The 14,818-nt window shown below is 42.3% G+C and overlaps 1 protein-coding gene across 7 annotated transcripts in view; it reads right to left on the bottom strand.

Annotated features, from left to right (window-relative positions):
- The window catches only part of rassf7a (Ras association domain family member 7a), a 39,238-nt gene that overhangs the window by 18,703 nt on the left and 5,717 nt on the right, over nucleotides 1-14,818 (bottom strand). For 2 of the 7 annotated variants that reach the window (XM_028586456.1, XM_028586459.1), the window contains one exon: nucleotides 7,847-8,010. The exons of 3 other annotated variants lie outside the window; for them this stretch is intronic. The gene's annotated coding sequence lies outside the window, so the exon portion shown is untranslated. Of the gene's footprint in view, nucleotides 1-7,175; nucleotides 7,551-7,846; nucleotides 8,011-10,963; nucleotides 10,985-14,818 lie in introns of those variants that run through there. 2 more of the 7 variants (XM_028586461.1, XM_028586460.1) reach the window with 2 other exon arrangements.

The following is a 14,818-nucleotide window of genomic DNA, read 5'->3' as shown; positions in this document are numbered from 1 at the left end:
TTTACACTGTATGAGTTAAAATTAGCCTATGCTAACATCTGCTATTTATATTCCAGTTTTTTGCAGGTGCATTAGTGGGTGCCCCAGTCTCATTTCCTAGATGCATGTGTGCGTGTGTGCATGCAAGCATGGTCATTAAGGAGTCAGGAATGCCAGGCCTCCAGTGTCACAGGTTTCAAGCTAAACTCATTAGTAATTTAAAAGTTGCTTCCATATCTGCTCATATCAATTATTCACTCGTGTTTTTTTCCTCTTTTTTTGCCATCTTAAATTCTAGAAGTACAATCCAAAATAAGGCCTCACAATGAACTGTCAATGGTACAATTGAAGCAACTGAATGTCATTTAAGTCATATAGTCAAAAGTCCTTTAACTGGAGAGTTATTAAAGGAGGTCTATTTTGTCAGTGACTGAGACTGGTGTTACTCTTTCATCATACTTGAATTCCATGCAATCCATGATGCAATATAAACTTGCCAGTCTGTGTGTGAGCTGAAGGGAATATTGCCATTAGCATGCCTGGGGAAACACATATCTGTGTGTTGCTGCAAAGAAAATTGCATACAACAGAGCCTAAAGCCACAAACCTAGTACAGCATCTACACGCAGCTCAGTCTGTCACGTCATGTGCTACAGCACCATAAAAGAAAGACTTAAGTTCAGTCCTAGTAGAGGCAGTTATTAACCCAGGACAGAACAGGTGCACATTCTTGTGTAGGGTTGGAACAGTTATATTACAACAAAAATATATGACTCCAACAGAAAGAAAACCCAGACCCATCTGCTGAATGAATGTTTTCATAGATGAAAGTGAAGAATTCCACACAGTTTCCGCCCAAGACATCAATCTGGGGTCACGGACATTACACGGCCAGTTCACAAACTACTACTATGGCTAACGCAATCCAGTCACTGCTGGTTTTGATTGGATTCAACTTTGAAACTGAAAGCCAGAGTTCCTGACTGTGACATTCTTTGAACAACTGACAGGAAAGTTTGAGAGAAAACCAAAAAGGTTGTACAGATGAACATGTTACTCCACTGGGAAGGTCAGCATGGTATGCAAAACAGCTCTTCTCACACCCTCCCCATATTTACCTAGGGAGTTCCAACATACATGGCCCTTGGAGAGAGGGATACACACGTAAACACAGCCATGGAGCGAGAGAGTCAGCGCGCATGTGTGTGTGTGTGTGTGTGTGTGTGTGTTTTTGTTAGACCTTCAGGTAACCTATCCCATCATGTAAAATCTTGCAACACACTGATAAGGTGCTGTCTTTTCGTTACCATAAAGGAGATACTGTACATTCCACAAACATGCGGTCATGTGTGCCGAGATAGGGTCTATACTGGGGGGTTTGAACAGAAAAGCACTGTGGAATGTACAATGTGTCATCAAACTATGAACAATGTTTGGACTTCTTTGTCAAGACACTTCCCACCATTTCAAATCACACTGCCTACCTGTAGGTCAGTTTAATCAGTCTAATCGGAAAAAAAACTACTTCTTATAAGTAAAACATATTCAAACAGAGACTGGAGTGGAGGTAAGAGGTTAGTTAATGCAAAAATAGAAATAACTCTCAAACACAGGAAGAAAAAAAAATGATATAAGTGAACATGTATAAGGAGGAACAAAGGGACTATTACCAAAGGTGGTCAGGCAGAGTGCATCTTTTCCCTAAAGGCATCAATAAGATATTTCAGAGTATTTTATTTTATGAAAGCATAAGGGTGCAAATGTTCACCAGTATAGAATAATTACAGCATCAGTTCCAAGAATGGGAATCATGTGGGTCTGTTTAAATGAGTAAAGGGTGGAATCTGTTTGTGTTGCATGTGGATGACAAGGCATTAGGGTGGGCCTCTCAATAAGCCTGATTTATAGTCTGACGGGGAGGTGTCACACACAACTCTCTCTCCCTGTCATTACTCTGCAGAGAAGCAACAATCACGCCTATCAGAGACATGGGGGAGGTAGGAGGGAAGGGTGCAGATTTATGGCTGATTCCTAGTATCCTAGGACCCTTTGGGACCAGGACGGCATATCCGTCTAAGACGCACCTTCAATTCCAAAGCTGCCTTTCACCCCTCTGACTCAAGATCACCGGGGTGATCTTTGGCATGGGTACACATGCATAATACTGACAAGGCTGCTGCGGTTGCATTTACATATGAGAGATAAGTTGAGACAAAGAGAGGGGGGAGGCAGGAGTGGACAAGACGGCACAAAGACAAGGGTTTGTTAAAGAGGGAATATTCAACAGCGGGCAGACAGACACAAACACCAAGTCTGAAATATGTCAGAATGAAACTGACCAAACAATTACTGTTGCCGGTTTTATAGAGATGATAACGGAGGCCTTTGATAAAAAGAACTGTTTCCTGAAGCAAGTTTACCGCATTATCCGGATAGCTTTGCAATGTAAAACCTGGAGCAGTTCGTGTTCCGCATTTGAGGTTGATCCAGGTTTCACTCTGCCAAGGCAGCCAGGCAACTCGTTAAACCTGCGTCTTGGAGCAGGGCCCAGGTCTGAGTCAAACATTGCACCTTAAACCACAGAGAAGCGGGTAACCAAACACTGAGAGTACATTTTATCTGCTCATCTCTACGGATGAAAAAAATGTCAACTTTGGTCTACTTCACTGGGAAACATAGCAGTCTACACCTACGTGCACATTAAGTGGCACAGAATCACCTGTGAAAGATGTGCTTTGAGTTAGGGCTGTGCAATTAATCGAAATTTAATCGTGATTATGATTTAGGCTCCCAATGATCACAAAAACAGAATAATCGAGAAAAACAATTATTTAGCTCATTACGTTTTTCAAGGAAACTCTTATTTTCTCTTGTGTTCCGAATGAAAAAATGAAGTTTAAATAGGAAAAGAATTCAATAATTGCAACATTTTTCCAGATGTCAACGAGTAATGGTGTTAAATAATAAATAATAATAATAATAAATAAAATAATAATGATTTCAATATTGACCGAAATAATCGTGATTATATCTTTTTCCATAATCGAGCAGCCCTACTTTGAGTTTATTCCTTGTACATGCTATACAAGAACTGATGGAATGAAGATGCATGTGCATGTGTGTGTTAACTAGGGCTTGCATGTTTCACAGGATCACCTAATTTTACTCATCTAGGCTTATTTGCTAAGTGCATTTCTTTTTGAGACACCTAAAAAAAACTACAATACCCATCTTTAATGCAGTCACAAGCTTCTACCTCAGAATGCCTTGGTTCTACATTGGCATTCAAAACACAGCAGCATTGAACATGATACTGACTAATGCATCAATATTTAGCATATTTATGCCTTTGGTGTGGGAGACCTGGGTTCGATTCCTACTGCGATCCATCAACCAATGTGTCCCTGAGCAAGACACTTAACCCCTAGTTGCTCCAGAGGCGTGCGTCCTCTGATATATATAGCAATTGTAAGTCGCTTTGGATAAAAGCATCAGTTAAATGACATGTAATAATAATAATTTTATATTCTAGAACTGTTTTTTTATATATATTTTATATATATTTTTATTTTTATATATATTATAAATATATTTTTTGTCAAATAAATTATTGTAGTTCTGATTTTTTGCCCAGCCCTAATGCATACGTGCGCTTCTGCTCACCAATGTGTGTTTGCAGCTGCCATCTACCCATTGGCTTGTTTCGCTTCTAATGTGCTTGATCAAACCCATCTACATGCGATTCTGCTTCTCAGCGTGAGGGACGAGCCTGTCAAATCCACCTGCCTCTCTCCTCTCCTGTCTGTTTATTTAGTATCTCCGAGGCAGACATTTTCTCTTTCTTGCTGGCGTCTTGACCCCCCCTCCTGGGCCCTTGGCTGAAGCACCATGTTATTTACTGCCCAGAGAGCTCTGTGTGCAGAGCGTCAACACGCCATGGCTGGTTGAGCAAGGGAGCAACCTGCTGCGCTCTCACACACACACACACACACACACACACACACACACACACACACACACACACACACACACACACACAGTCACATGACCGTCCCAGGGGGCTGGCAGAGATGTTTACCCGCTCTACAATCACTACACATGGTAGAATTAAGAGCATGTAGAGAGAGACACAGACGTCCATAACCTCCCAGCAACCACAGTTTAACCTGCCATTGTTTTCAAGCTGCTACAAAAGAACAGTACATGTGAAACTATGGGTTTGATGACGTGACGGAGCAAACACCCATGAAGGCTATGGAGAATTTCACCATGACAGGACGTGACAGCGTTCACTCAGGTGAACTTTACAGTCAGCTGGACTCATTGGAGAACATATCCTTAGGTGAACTAAGCTCTCTAAGGACATTATTCAAGTAGGTGCTTCAATCTAACCTCTCACCTGCACAGGATGGGTGAATGAAGAGAGATTCAGGCTATGCCGCTCAATGACCTCAAACTATTTCAACAACACTCCCTAAAAAGGTTAACTGTAGAAAAAGAAAAAAAGTACAAAAAAACATTCCCTTCAGGTTATGTTTCTCAAACCTCCAGTCAAAAGACTTATACACTCGTTTCTGATCAGTCCAGAATTTTTTTTGCTGTATTACAACACAAAAATGTGTTGTAAAGTGCTCTTAAAAATGTTCATGTCTTAAGATGTAAAAGCAGAACGGCAGTGAAATTCCTTCTCCAAATCCCCTCCTTCCTCTCAGTAATTATAGCCTTCCAGCTGACAAACTTTACCTCCTTGGATTCAACAGGTGAAGTAAGGCCTATGTATGCCGGGCTGGATGCCAGTCTCTTTCTGGTTCTGCTAGCCAAGTACATAATACCCTTCCTGGTAGAACAAAAGCACCTGGAAGTGAAGGAGGAACAGTTCTACTTCTAATTCTAAGAAGAAATATATTTTCTTTGCATCACTGGCTTAGTACTGCATCCTGCACAAAAAAAGCAGAATGTTCCTCTTTATGAAACCCTGTGAGGATAGTCTGCCATATTAAACTTAGTGAAAATGATTTATTTAGAGAAGTACAGATGATTTGATAAATTGAAAACTGGGTTGACATTGGATTGGAAATAGGGGTGTGAGGGAGGATGAGGGAGCAGGGTGTGAGGGATGTGAATGTGATGCAAGGAGGACTGGGATCCATCTTTTATCACTGCAGTGTGCTTTCATCCCTAATGGATCCGACTTGAGCAGAGCACTACCTTCCGTCACATTGCACAAGCAGGAGGAAAAAGGACTCACGGAAAGAACAAGAGGGAGCAAGAGAGGTAGACGGAGCAACACGTGAGAAAGAAAGACGACATCCCAACATGTCGGCAAAATAACATGCAACCATATTATTTTGCCAACGTGCTGTCACAGCGTTTCCAATTACCTCTGGCCCTGAGTGCATCTGCAGGAGTTAGGAAACACTCGTGATAAGGACGGGAGAAATTGAGTCACTTCACAGCATGAAGAGTGACTTTGAAAATTTCCATCAAGAATCCCAAGAGATACCTCGGTGTGCATGGGTGGACTTGCTTTCCTTGCCATGCAAGCTGAGTGAGAGACAGGCACGCTTACTGACAGACAGACAGACAGAGAGACAGACAGACTATTCTTGAAGAAGAGGCAAGTCCATCTGTGTATTCAAGCAGTGAAAGAGCCGTGAAAATAACATTGCGGAGAACAAGGCACGACAACTCTCAGAGGACACTCTGCTCTCCCTATGCTGAACAGGCTCATTCATGTGATAGAAAATAAGAAATATCTATGCAGTGAGGTAGACACAAAGGGAAGGAGAGAGAGAGAAAAAAGTGCTAACTAAACAAGGCTGCGAAGAAAGTTGAAAAGTTTAATAATGTGTTCAGACTGCTACCACTTCATTATCCTGCCATCTGATAGTGCTTCAAAGAGAGGGGACATGTAGCAGTACATTATATCACCACTTCTCCACTCTGTCCATCAAGTAACTGAAGCAAACATGCTCAACTTTCTACATTTTACTGATTCCAGCAATACAAATACTATACTTAAAGATGAATGGTTTCTCAGGGAGAATGCAGTCATTATCAGTACCTGACCGTTAACTGAGCAACTGGGACTAATGCAGTTCAACAAGGAAAACTAGATGCGGGTACATAATACTTTAACTGAAAAAGAAGTAACAAAAAGGGATTACTAGAACTAAAATAAATGGCCGGCAGCCAAGTTAAAGCTATGATATATGCTTGAGTCACAGTTGTCCATTTGGTTCTTTCACCTACAGCCATTTATTATGACAACATTATCTCTTTGCAACCAAGTTCACCGTGTGAAACACACAAGCAGCGATAACACGTGAGGTATAACTGTGTAACTCCCACAGTCGGTGAGGCAACAAAAATAATCACCTCCCGTGGGTGAGGGGGTGAGGGGTTTCCAATCGATGGCTCCGATTGGATAACAAATGCAGACTGTTAATGAGCTCAAAGTTCCACTATCTGACATATAGCATGCTGACAAATGTTAAATAGGGGGCTAGCCATGCATAACAATGAGTCCATTTTTAAATGGGCTTAGAGTGGTTTGGCGCATTAGTGTTGGCATTTGAGATGGGTAGCACGGCAACAGTTAAATGAGGTAGGAACATGCAGCGAGTGAGCTGAACTCTGCTCATGCCCTCCATAAATTAATCTTTAATACTACAGTGGTAAAAGGAGCAGCCTGGGTGACGGGAGGGCTGTGCAAGAGATAGCATGCACTTGTCTAATAGTTCCAACACACTTTGCACACAAAAGCCAGAAGCTGGCTCTCTGACTTATACTGGGAGTGTACTCCAAGCACGAAAAGAGAAACACACAAAAAAGTGAAGTGAACATCTGAGTGCCCAAAGAGTGAAGTTTCACCCAAACAGGTTTGAGTCCTTTGGTTTCATACAGAAATACATTGACGGCGGGTCTAGTGTCAACAGGTACATGTAATGACACAGCTCGGCTCCCAGAGACAAAAGACAAAATTTGCTTTGTTCCTCTGCCACTCGCAAAAAAAAAAAAAAAAAAATGCACCTACAAGTTGCACTTATTATTAATAATAATAGCTGTCTTTACATGCAGGCTGGAACATACAGAAAAGCCACAGACAGATCAGCTGACTCCAGAGAAACTTGCCGACGCTGATGTTTAAACAGCCAAAGGACACATTCTCCGAAAGAAAAGCCCTTAACACTCACCGAGTGGGAGGATCTTCGCCTTCTCTTCTGTGTCTTTATTTCCTCACCTCTGTCAGTTTTAATTCTCTCCTTCCCTTTTCCTCACTCGGGGGAATCCTTGACTTCTGAGAGAGAAGCGGAGCCGGTTGTGTGGCTTGTGTGCGAGGCAGTGAGTGAGTGAGTGTGTGTGCGAGTCCAGAGTCCGGAGGTCAGAGGCAGTCGGACGTGGTCACGGAGAGATTTAAAGGATGCCGCGACTTCTCCGCTCTATCTTACTGCCTTCTCCTCGCTTGCTGCCTCAGGAATGCACTTCTCCTGGGTGTCCCTACCACAGCCAAGATCTGAAAGTCTCTCTCTCGCGCTCTCTCTCTCTCTACCCCTCCTCCTTCTCTCTGTCTCTCACCCACACAGAAACACACCCTTTCAGTCACTCCTCTCTCTCCCTCTTTCTCCCCAACCTTTTTTGCCGTGCTGACAGATCAGGTACCTCACCCTTTTCAGGTAGTTGAACGAGTGTTTTTTTTTTTCCGGCTTTGTCGTTCTCTCTCTGTATCAATTGTCATTCTCTTTGTATTCTACATTCCCCAATGACACAAAGCGCTGCATGTAAGAAAGCTCAGAGATAAGAGCATAAAAAAAACTTGAAACTCTTTGCCTGCATACAAGTCTCTACTCTTAGTAGGATCTATTACCTGAGGGTTAAGATAGCCACCCTGTTGCCTCACATGAACAGCTGATTACACAAATGAGTCGGTCAGGTGATTTTCTTCCTTTTCCTGGAATGAGGTCATAGTCCGGCAGACCAGGTGCAGTTGGAGAGCCTGCGTACGAGTCTGTGTTTGAGTTGGCCAACACCCTGTGGGAAAATAAGAGAATGAAGCAACGCAAATCTGACCACCCTGGTCCAGAGAGCAACACACGTACAAAACAAAAGCCTAATCAATTATCACTACTCAACATTAATTTAGGAAACAATGCCACAATCCGGGGCCTTCTATCCCCACAGCCCCCTCCCACACACAAACACGGATCTAAGACTTGCGTGACCAATGGGTCAGGCAGAATGTGTGGGAGCCCCTCAGCATAAGCTGACCCCTTCTTTTCTATTGACACCTCTTCTCTCTTTATCATCACATCTCCCTAAATCTTACATTTGAACCATTATTAGTCTTTTTTTTTTTTTCTCCCTTTTCCATCCTGAAACTAAAGACTGAAGCCACTGAAAACGGACCCGATACCAAGCAGATTTCATAAATGTAAAACAAAGGTGTCATGCTTCATATGCTTATTCATATGATTTTACTAGTCATTATCATGTGCACATAGTCTGCGGGGCTAATATGTTTTATATTTAGTCTGTGCTGTATTTATTTTAAAAAAATGTTCTGTTTCTCATGTCTCTCATGACAGAAACAGAACATTGTTTTAAATAAATAAATACAGCAGAGACTAAATATAAAACATATTAGCCCGCAGACTATGTGCACATGATAATGAATAGTAAATCATATGAATAAGCAAATAAAGCAGTAAAGTACAGTACATCCTGCTGTTATCAACTGTGTCATGCACCAAACTGTTTTTAGAAGGTACAGGCGTGTTTAATTGATGTTATTGAAGCACTTGTTGACCTGGATTTTTTTAAGCGATACAAATATTTCAGAATCAAAAATTATATATCTGGGGAAATTAATTTTATATATATATATATATATATATATATATACACATATACATACATACATACATACATACATACATACATACATACATATACATATATATATATCATATAACATAAACAAAATTAAAATTAGTTTGTTTTTTTAAACACAGTGACCAAGATATGTTCTGAGCAGGACATTTTACAGCAAAGAAATAAACTTGTCAGTGCTCTCTGGTGGATGGACTATGACATCACTGTTTTTAAACTACCTCAAAAATATCTTTGGCACTCCTGTACGTTTTTTTTCTTGTCACTTATCGGCCATATACTGATATACTGTACCTGTGATAAGTCTATCATGGTATATATTAGTCTGGATGTTATTTGAACCCACATTATATACTTCTTTCTGATCAATTTGTTATTTGTTATGCAACCATGGCTATTTAATGTCTCAGAATGTTGACTGTTACTTTAAGTTTGCTTATTTTCCTTGTGTGAACTAAGCACATTAAAGCTTTAGTGCATAACTTTTGGATATTAATGTACTTCTGTTACATTAAAGCCATTGCCAAATGAGTTGATACAAAGCTAATTAAGACTATCAGCTCCACACAACTCTCTCTGTATTTCTCAGTATGGCTATGTTCAGAAGATTGTGTCGTCCAGCGACTTTTGCGCACAGAAACTCAAGTGAATATAATTACCTCTTCTGAAGAGTCCATCATTTTTATTTTATCCTCCATGTCCTCCTCGGCTACTAGCAACTGCGTGGAGGAGGGGTGGGAGGGGTGCGCGATCACGGAAGGCTTCTATCATGTGGACGTGCTGACAGCTTTGTTGTCATTACTTAGAATTCCTCATGGGGGCGACAGAAACTACACATTATAGCTATAAAAACTGATACTAATGCTTGTCACAAAATGTGTAAGAATTTGGTGGCAAAAAAGTCCAGAAAGGGATTTTTTTTAAGTTTAAAAAACAAGTCAGACAAAAGTGAAAAGAGAAGATGATGCCAGTTTCAAAATCCACCAAAACATTTTACTTTCTACTCCACAGCATCGGACCATCAACAATACCTACTTCATCCTTGTGTTTACCTTGCCTTTATCTGACTTCAGATTGAATTCTGATCCGACTAATGAGCACATGCAGTCACAGGGCCTAATAACCAGTGTGCACATTATATAAAGCAGACGTTCCAAAAATAAATGTATTAGATTAATTGCATTAATTTGTTGCATTAAATCATGCACACAAAAGACCACTGTGAAGACTGCTGTAGCTTTTAGCCAGGCTGTGTCATAGAGGCCCGCAGAGAGTCAGTTCGCATCCATGTGAACGGTTTCTCTGTTCTATAAAGCAAAGCTTTTGGCACATCTCAGAGCTGTGTTGTCTGACAAATCACTTGAACCACACTGTTGGGGGAGAGAGAGCCTCCTGAGGCTACTAAGGCCACACTGAGAAAAGGCTGAGGTGCCAAGGAGGAGTGACATTTTAAAAGCTGCAAAGCAGTTAAGTACACTTTATGGATCTTGACAGACTATTACTTCAGTGGTCCTGTGCTTGTCCGTCGTCAGAACCACACCCTGCTTCATCTTTTCTTGTAGGACATGACTAAAGCAATGGTTAACAGGCGGTGAGTCCGCCTCATCGGTTTGAGAGTCTGAAGCTAGAAAGACAACAGGGCTGAAATCAGAGTGGTGGGTGAGGGTATTGTAATGTGATGTGGAGGATTATCAGTCCAACCGCCTCCCAGACCTCTCTGACACCTTCCAGGCATTCTTCAGGGCACCTCCCACTGCTGTGCCTCCCTCATCCCACCCTCCCTGTCAAACCCCACATATCATCCCTCTTTAAACTGCGTGACTCAAACATTCTTGCAACCCCCTTTCCTCCTCCTCCTCCTCCTCCTCCTCCCTCTCTTCCGCTCTCCCTCTGCATTCAGCAAAGAAAGCTAAAAAACAAACAAAGACAAGGTCTAAAAAGCGTGAAAACATGCGCTTTAAGAAGAAATCCTCCCTAATTTTGTACTTCTTGAACCATTTATCCCCAGCTGCACAAAGGCTGAAAGTGCACTGAACTCCATACCCTGAATAGCTATTTGACTGTTTTCAATCACCATCTACTACTGAGTTAATACCTCGACAAGTGATAGTAGGTATAAATTGGTCCGAAGAGTGGCGAGCCAGCTATAACTCAGCGCAGACGAGACAGGAAGATGGCTCTCAGGCTGAGAAATAGACTGTTTCGGTCTGGCAGCAGTTCAATAGGTTCTGTGGAGGGGAGCAGAGTGAGGGGAATACATGCTGATAGTGTCTTTGTTAGCCATTATTCACCAAGAATGGACAGCATTAAGTTGCTGCCACAGCTCACCCCTTCCCGTCTTCCCTGTGGAAACCCCCACCCCTTCTTCTCTCTTTATTTATTCAGCCTTTCACTAAAAACGGCTTTCAACAGGTGGGCAACAGGTCAGTCAAGACTAAAGCCTGGACAGTGAATGGAATGAGAGCAGACACAGCTCTATTTTCAGAAGCCTAAACTAGTTACAAAATCCTGAACTTTTGTTGACATCGGTTTTCATACAGCGCAAGCAACGCAAGGTAGTAATGCTCTGTTTTTGCCAAACATGCCTAAGTATAGCATTGCTGTCTCATTATGGTCAGGCCAGTGCTGTTTCTCCAGTAGTGTAGCTATGTCTTGTGTATCATTATGACAAGCGAGATGGCTTTCAGCAGCAAAGGTAATTGTACTGTTGAGACGTAAATATAGCACATCCCACACCAAGAACTGACAAAGACTTTTGTTTTCTTCCCAGAAAACCCGGCTCAGACGATGATTCATGTTTTGGAAGCAAATGCATGTCACTATATCATCTCCTTACAAACAACAACAGCTGTATTGAAAATACATTGCCAAGGTGAACCTGAGGACAAAGAGATAACAGGGGAGTACAAAGTGAAAAAGACAGGAAAAAAAAAAAAAAAAAGAGGATCAATTGGATCAACATATACACCGCTGGTAAACAAACTTCCTCCAAACGCAGGATAGAAAAGAAGAACACTCTTCAGATCGCACTAACAAGAGACTTGTCAGGACTTTGGCCACACTCCGGCACAACTCTCTGTCCCTTGAGATGAAGCTGTACCATTAGCGTCACACTGTGCTGCTGTGTGCTGTTCCTATCAGTAAATGGAAATAGGCTACAGCCAGCCTGACTGGCACCGGGAGAAAGCTGTGACTGTCGTGGAGCCCTCAACTTTTCACTTATGCACAATTTGGATGGGATGTTGACGGTGGGGCCTTTTCATTTGTCTCCGTGTCTTTCCCATGTAAGGAGTGCAAGTTAGCCAGGGAACAAAAGAGAGTCAAAGGCAACAAGACACTACTGCCCGTGACAACCTTCCGTACAAGCCTCAGGTCCAGGCTAAGCTGAGGATTTCTCAGGACAGAACGGGAACCCAAACCACAGGCTACAGCCCTGGTCAAGGCTCGCCATGTGCACTGACAGAGCAAGGAAACAAAGAGTAGGCAAGATGAGATATTGCCCTGCGTGGGGGGTTGGAACTGCTGATTTAATGATGATCTCAGTAAAAAACAAAAGCCACTGGATGCACAGGAAATGCTAGTTAGTGACAGGGGAGCTATCAGGTGGGAGCAGGTCAGGGGTCGGAGGTGAACAAAAGCTTTGTAAGCCCCACACAGAGCGGGGGAGAGGCCCCCGTGCGCGCTCACTGACGCCCAGTCCGTCTAGCTACATGCCTCCGCCTGTAGTTTGTTTGTCCGACAATGTTTTCTTACATCTTTTTGTCGAGTCTAAATGCTTTTCAATTTGTCCTCCACATAGACTTAGATGTCGCCCACACTGTTCTGTCCGTTTATTCGAAACACTGTTTACAACACTGGTCTATTCCACTCAGTGTCTGGGGGAAAGGGCTATCCAAACACCTGCAGGAAAAACAGCATTTAAAAGCTTTAACTGCACCGAGTCTGTCATCTTTTTCCTTCGGTGGCATTCCTGGATCAAAGGAAAGCTGTAGCTGTGTTATAGTAAGAAAGTCTTTTGTACTTTTGCTACAATTATGAGCTAAAAGCACACACACACACACACACACACAAAAAGAGAAAATGTATGCATGGCACTTACACACATCCAAAGACCTGATGACAGCAGTGCATAATGGAGTTCTCTAATCATACCATTTTAACTACAGAGTTTGAAGCAGAGGATATATGCAAAAAGGGATTCACCAGAACTTCGAGCACAGACACTTGAAGACCTGTTGAATTTTAACGAGGCCGGTGAGACTGCCATTACCATCTTTATCGGGTTGCTAGAGGGTCTGAGTGTGTGCTGGAGTGGGCATGTGCATGGGACTGAATTAATGCCGTACGGCGCGTGTGTCGGTGGATATGCCCGATCACTAATCAGCGCTTAGACAAAGGCCATATGTGTGCAATGTCTGAGCATCTCTCCCACATGTCTCCCACATATTCCCCTTCACGTCTGCGTAAAACCCATATCAGCAGGAATGTTAGGATTGTCGGGTCAGCAGTGGTGACATCATGGCAGCCTGTCAGAAGCAACAACAAGGCCTCAGTGCCAGTTTCCTCCTGGTTGCATCAGCTGTGCGATACCAGGCTGGGGATCAATGACACACATTCAAGCCCTTCTTCCTTCTCGCTTTATGGATCGCCAAAAATTAAATACAGACGAGCAATTGGTACATCTAAGTCATCACATTCATGAAAATAGTTTGATTTCCAGGCCACAGGGCTGCACAATTAGTCACAATTTTATCAAAATTGCAATATGGACTAGTGCAATATCCAAATCGCAGGGGAGTGCCATATTTGTTAAAGGCAAAATATGTGTCAAACCATTCTGAATAAAGTATTGTGGTGCTGCAGAGACGTCCCGGCCTAAAAATCCTTTTAATTTTAATATTTTTCAATGAAAAGGTTTTGAAGAATGAAAAGATTGTTCCCTCCAATATCGTGAATCATATTGCAATTGCAATATCAGTCAAAATAATAGTAATTAGATATTTTCCTCATATCGTGCAGCCCTACATCTGACCATGCAGCCTTAAATTAAAAATATATGCCTGCAGGTAACAAGACTTGGTGCAATTTGTGTTCTCAAACATAGCACCCTAATGCATGACTTTACACAAAACATGGCCTTCAATGAGACTCCAGACTCTTCACGTGCTTGAGGTTGTCTAAGGTCAACAGCCAGACATAAATAGCTTTATTGTTTACAAAGAGACAAGAGTATAGCCTGAGGAGAGGCTAACCTGCTGAAAAAAAGTATGAAAAGGGACTACTTAAGCCCATGCAGCTTTTAACATTCTGTGGATACATGCACTAAAAATCAGCGAACCTAAACAGCCACACATGTAAGACAACTTTATTATTCTTACTAAAATAAGTCATTTCTGCCACTGGCAAACTCTTCTTTCAAGTGTCCCTTGTCTATGTGAGAGGTCAAGTGTCAGCCAACAGATGCTCTCATAGGCATGTGTTTGTGTTTGCAAAGGATCCTTCAGGTCATCAGATAAAGTGCACCTGAGGGAGGGGCAGGGAGCCCGTTTTCAGCGTTGCCACGGTAACCCAACACAGCCGCGACCACCTGGTTGGTGGAGCCCAACCAGGGGTGCAGAGAGGGCACCACTTCAGGACGGTAACCATGCCAGAAAATCATCACAAAGTGGCCCGATTCCCAAACACAACCCATACGGTTTTTGAGCGGAGCGCGCGCACACAGCTGTTGAATCTCTCATGGAACACAAAAAAAAAAAAAAAAAAAAACTAAGCCTACTGTGCAGCTCTTATTACAGCAGAGAAATAACTTTGGCCCATCTTGACCGAGTTATCTACACATAGTTTTAGTCATAGTCTGTCCTGTTGGACATTTAAATAGCCATGCCACGCCAACGCACGGTTTATAGTGATTACAAAACACAATCATACCGCTGCTGGAAATAATTTCTGA

This window comes from Perca flavescens, chromosome 8, assembly GCF_004354835.1.
Source record: "Perca flavescens isolate YP-PL-M2 chromosome 8, PFLA_1.0, whole genome shotgun sequence".
In the NCBI taxonomy this organism is placed as follows: Eukaryota; Metazoa; Chordata; class Actinopteri; order Perciformes; family Percidae; genus Perca; species Perca flavescens.
This window is presented reverse-complemented; position numbering and strand designations above follow the sequence as displayed.